The sequence below is a fragment of the Trachurus japonicus genome, chromosome 20 (genome assembly GCF_045865225.1).
Source record: "Trachurus japonicus isolate A0001 chromosome 20, Traja_1.0".
NCBI lineage: Eukaryota > Metazoa > Chordata > Actinopteri > Carangiformes > Carangidae > Trachurus > Trachurus japonicus.
The window spans coordinates 5,274,239-5,280,238 of record NC_140926.1 but is presented as its reverse complement, the minus strand read 5'-3'; positions in this window follow the sequence as shown (position 1 = coordinate 5,280,238).

The window sequence follows — 6,000 nt, the reverse complement described above, 5'->3', positions numbered from 1 at the left end:
GGTGGCCATTTTCTTCACTGTGGTCTGCCCGACACCAACCGACTCCACAGGCTGATCCAGAGGACCGGTTCAGTCCTGGAGGTGGAGCCAGACATGCTGCATGTTGTCAGAGCTGCTCCAACTTATGCAGGATTTGTAGGTTAACTATGCTACATTTTTACCTTAAAGGGATAGTTCGTAGTTGTTTTTGAGGTAAATTCATGCAAAACCGCTGATGCGTGTGTCCGTCGGGAGCAGTTTTTCGGCAAGAAGTCTCTGCATAACAACTCTGTCTGGTAATGTTCTGTTATTATCTCATAGCGTGGTGAATGTGCAGGTCACAACTTGTCCACCAGAGCGTTTTGGAGTTGTTGGATTGTGTATTTGATTAGTTTGATGAGGGAAACCAAGAAATCCCATTAGCCTCCGTAGCGTAGCTCTGAGCAGCTCACGGCTCTGCTCCGCCGTTCTAAAAATAGCTTGCACCAACAATTAAAGGTAACGAACCTACTGCTACAACTACAGAATCGTGCCCCATAACCAGTAATCTCTTGTTTATGACAGATTAAACTATACAAATATAAACGTGACATTGTATATGATATATAACGATATTCACCGCTCTATAGGTTGCTTTCTCGCTGCTCTGTTGTAAACAAATGCACATGGCCAGGACGAGGGTTAGCAAAACAGCGGAAAAGCGACCAGACAGTTCCTCTTTAACAACAGTTCAGTTCAGTATCTTGGGGACATGTGGACCGAAGGAGCCGGGGATCGAACAACCTTTGACCTTCTGATCCACAACTACCTCTGACGTTCCCCCATCAGTCCCAGTTAGCACTAATTTGCCATTATTAGCACGCTAACAAGCTAAAATAAAGTGGTTAATATGGTAAATGTTACATCAAACCTCAGACTTCCTGATTGGTGGACGGCCTTCTTGTAGCCCCGCCCCCTTTCTGCACATCCCATTAACTGCTGTTTAATTGCCGCTCGTGTGCAGTTGACCCACATCATCAGCTACAATTTACATTCAGTTTATCTTTGCACATTACAGTTAATTTACTGTTAAATTGCTCTTAATCTAATTTCCATGTTCACATCGTCTGCAGCTCCACCTCGCATGTCACTTTTTACTTTTTTTTAATTTATTTTTTGCACATTTTGTAGGACATTCCTGTCATTTTTTTCATTGATCACATTTCAGGCTCTAGTTCCTGCACATGCTGAGCAGTTGTAACAAAGCACCGTCGTGCCTGCAGGGATCAATAAAGTTGTTCAAATTCCCGTTCTGATCCTGATGTGTTTGACTCTGTTTGTAATTTCCTTGAACATCACAACTTTGTTTTCTCTCTTTCTTTCTCTCTCTCTCTCTCTCTCTCTCTGTGCTGTTTCAGCTGGTTGCCGACCAGTTGCTACGGGATCACAGCCCAGAAAAATAAAAAAGCTTTCCGGAGGAAGAAACTGAGTTGATTAGATAACTTCATAACGACGCAGTGATCTCACTCCGTTTCTCCGAGAGTTTTGTCCGTAGAGTCGTCGTCATCGTCTCTTAGCGTGTGACGGACGGGTGAGTGAGGGATTTGTTTTGTTTTCTGATGAGTTTTATTTTCAGACGTTTTGCTGCAGACAGAAAGACAACAGTGTTACCGAGCAGTAAACAAGGAGCACATGTTCACAATCACTGTCCAACAATAACCCCCCCACCCCCATACACACACACACACACACAAATGTTGACAATGGTTTCCTGCTGTTGAGTCACAATTTAATTTGAGGCGGTGGTGACGGATGGAGGAATGTTACAGAGAATCAGTTTTGTGTTTACATTACACTGTGGTGCGATTGTTTGGCCAGCTCCTGTGGTTCTGCCAGAGAGATTCAGAAGATGCAGTGACCACTGGATACTCTGGCGTTCCTAAAATAATCCTAATTATAGGTCTGCACATGGATTCTGATGGGAAATGGACAATTTCGGTCCACAAGGCCCACAAACGCGCAGTTATTACAGTCGAGCCAAGTTTAGCACATTCTTTCTGTATGAAAGAGGATCCAAACTCTTGAAATCGGCTCGACCGGCGGACTCTGCAGGCAGCAGAAAATCGCTCTTTGGCATTTTTTCTCATTTCGAGAGCAAAGCCATCAAGGTGACGTTTAAATAAAAATCCACTCCTGGAAGTGGTTTCATAACCAGAGAGAGAGCGAGAGAAGGAGAAAGACTTCAATCATCATTATCAGTTATTTGTCAGAGGAGCCTGTGTGACCGGTGGCCGTAAATTAGAGCGATCACAGAGAGGACGGTGTTTGCCAGGTGGCACCGTAGCCCCCCTGATGGTAATCTGTCCGGCCTGTGCCAAGCTTTAAAAGGTGGCCGCACTCGCTACATTAGGATTGGTACAATTACGGCCGTCCAAAGCCCATTACCTGCTGATCTATTTAAAGCTACTGTAGAAAGCCTCTTTCCACAGCGGCCTTTGATGTGAGCTTCACCTCAGCAGAGGTAACTTATACAGTCCACACACCATAAACACTGATTGGACATAATGACAGGGCTGTGGTGGTCCTTTTCTGTTTGGATACCAACTGAAGATCAATGTGATCTTTTTCGTTTCCTGGAAAATACAGGGGGTTTTCTGGGAAAAGAAATAGAAAATTTTCATTATAAACCATAAAAAGTATCCTCCACCTTAGTATCAATTTGATTTAGACTGATTATGACATTGAATATAGTAATGGTCATGAAAACAGCGATGAGTAAAAACAAAGTATGAAGAAATATATAGAAGTTGAGCTAATTCCATCACTTAAATGCAGATAAAAAATCGGACATTTGACCTCAGTATCACTAAAATCATGGTTATTCCTCTGAAAAAGAACAAATTATATAGATTCAGAAGGTTAAAATAACTTATTAAAGGAGCCGTTTGTACGTTTTGTAACCGCTACATAGCGAGCATTAGCGTTTACTCACCAGTCTAGAAGAAAGTTCTTCAAATTTTACTCCTTTATGTAACAGGAGCTGAAAAGCAACATCAATATTGATACATTTTTCTATTATGTAATTTTCTTCTGCTGTAGTTTGCATGCTAACCAGCTAGCCCCGCCCCCTGTTTTGTCATTTTCCGATACCGAGTCACTGCAGCTGCCACAACGATGGCTGAAGCAGCAACACGTTCGGTGGCAGAGAAAATTCACAAATCTGCTTAAAAGGAAAGGTTTTAATACGTTTTAATAATAAGTTGAGCTTAGTTTAGCTTAGCATTAAGCTCTGACCCAAGGGAAACCATGGCTCTGCCACTGTCTGGAGGTGAAACAAATTCTCTCCACACCAATTAAGACTTTATATAGTTTGTTTCATACGTTCAGAAGTCGAAGTGTAAGAATAGTTTAGACTTTACAAGGGACTGTTTCTTGGCCGGTGGAGCTGCTCGGTGGAATTTTCTCTCTCTTTTTTTTTTTTTTTTACCTTCAAACCGAGCCAGGCCGCCCACCCCCCAACCCCCCACCTCTCTCCAACCCCCGTTTCCAGTCTTTATGCTAAGCAGACTTTCTGACTTCCTGTTCTGCACAGAGTCCAGCTACCGCCCTGCTGGATATTGTGCCACTCTTAAGATTCATGAATTCATGATGGAGTTGGTATATTGCTCTGTGACTGGAAGTAAGATACATCCACACACACACACACACACACACACACACACACACACACACACAGAGAGTCAAGACCAGTTCTTTTTTGGGGGGATGCAGGGATGTCTGCAGCAGCAGCAGCAGCCCACAGCGGGCAGCCCTGCTCACCGAGCTCAGAAACACTCAACCTCAAAACCACAACTGGCAAACGCAGCGGTGACATCAGCGTCTCTGCACCACATTTCAGTGCAGTGCATACGAGCTGCATATGTACCGGCGGCACAATGGAAAACAGACGTACAGCGCCGTACAGTGTAGTACAGTGTGGTACAGCTCAGTACAGTGTGGTGCAGGGTAGTGCAGTGTAGTACAGGCCATGAACACAGGGAGCAACAGAAGTGTTGACCCTCGGTGATACTGAGCAGATGCCACTGAGTCACAGGCCAAATTAAATGATGTGCTATTTTCCTAACTGACTGTAACACAGCAGCAGTTACAGGATCTCATATCAGTCCCATTGTTCTCGTCGGGTTCCTCTCACTTCTGTCTGCTGCTCCTCACGTCTCGGCCTCTGGTATCGCAAACCTTCACTCTGTTGAGATAAACCGTGCACAAACGCAACAAGGAGCAAAAAACACCATTGTCTGTTTGACTTTATTAGGTCATTATGGATCTTTTACAGGCCACAGGACATGCAACGTCAACAATAAAGTGTAAAGATGCACACAAAATGTACAAAAACTTATAATACTTAAATGTAAGCCTGTAAAAAAAGATGTACAGCAGTGGTGATGGGAATCTTACACAAACCTTTGTCTCCAATCAGTCCCATTGTTCTTGTCCAGTTCCTCTCACTTTTCTCTGCTCCTTACATCTCAGCCTCTGATATCTCAAAGATAAACTCGAACACCGCATTGTCTTTTTGAATTTATTACGATACTATCCGTGTTTTGTTTTGTTTTCCACATGTTTCCATGTGGGCTACAGCACATGATGAGTCAACAAGAATGTGTATGGACACACACAAGAGAAGTGGGAGTGCCTGAATACTTCTGTCGGTGTGATAATTCAGATTTTCCTTCATGATGCATCTGCAAAAACTTCTAAAACTTTTCTTTTAGCCTCATAAAAAAACAATAAAACCTTTATTTTGCATCGGTCTTCAATATTCTTGTCTGGTTCCTCTCTCTTTTCTCTGCTTCTCCTGGTTTGCACGTCTCGGCCTCTGATATCTCAAAGCTTCACTCCGAAAGATAAATTCAAACACCATTGTCTGTTTGACTATATCAAATGAATGTTTTTCATTGAATACAACAGGCCACAGGACATGATAAGTCAATAACAAGACTTTAAAGGAGAAAACAAGTGACTAAACACTTTGTCAATGTGAGTTTTCAGTTTTTCCTTTTTGCTAAAACTTCTAAAACTTTACTTTTAGTGCTATACAGACGATTAGAGGTGATGGGAATCATTTCACACAGACCTTTATCTGCAGGTATAATCAACCTTTCCATGCATCATTAGTTATTCTGCTGTAAATAAAATGTCGGAGTGATTAAAACAGAGCTCGTGCTTTTCCTCTGCGTCTCGGCCTCTGATATCTCCCAGCTTCACTCCGTTAAGATAAACCCAAACACCATTGTCCTTTTAGCTTTATTAAGTCATAATGGATGTTTTTCTTCACATACTAAGGGCCACAGGACTCGCTATGTCAACAACTGGAACAATGGGTAACTTTTCAGGAAGAGCGATAGTCATCGAGGAGGTAATTCGACGTTAAGCTGACTTTATGTAAACAGCACCATTATTGCAGCGAGGATATTACCTCAAGGGAACACATTACACATCGGGCCAAAACGGCCACATCACCTAAATTACAGGGATGTTTCGCACCGGTCAAGATACTGAAGTTATTTCCACTGAGGGAATACACAAGCCGGGGCTGACAAGAAGCTCAGCACCATGCAGCCTCCCCACGTTTCAGGGGGAGTTCACTTATACACAACATCTGTGTCAATATTATGGAGGTTTCAGGGTCTGCTGTTCTTTTTAAGAGGTGGAGAAGGAGTAGTACGACTTTCAGCTCCGAAGGCCCCGAGCCAGACGGACGTGAAGTGGGTTTTGGCAAAACCTCACAGGAGAATGAAAGCAAGAAAAAAGGAGCTTTAAAAGTTTGATCAACTGCTCTAAATAGCTTTTAATACTAACAAGGTTACACACATGCAGAAATGAAGTTCTGCAAAAATAAAAAAAGACGCCTCAGGGCATTTTTTTTAGTCTCATGTTTTAGTTTCAAGTTAATTTCACCGTTGATTAATTAGTACTGCTGCTGATGATGAATTTTTTAAGTGATAGGTTAATCGTTTGATCTATAAAACATGAGGAGCTGGG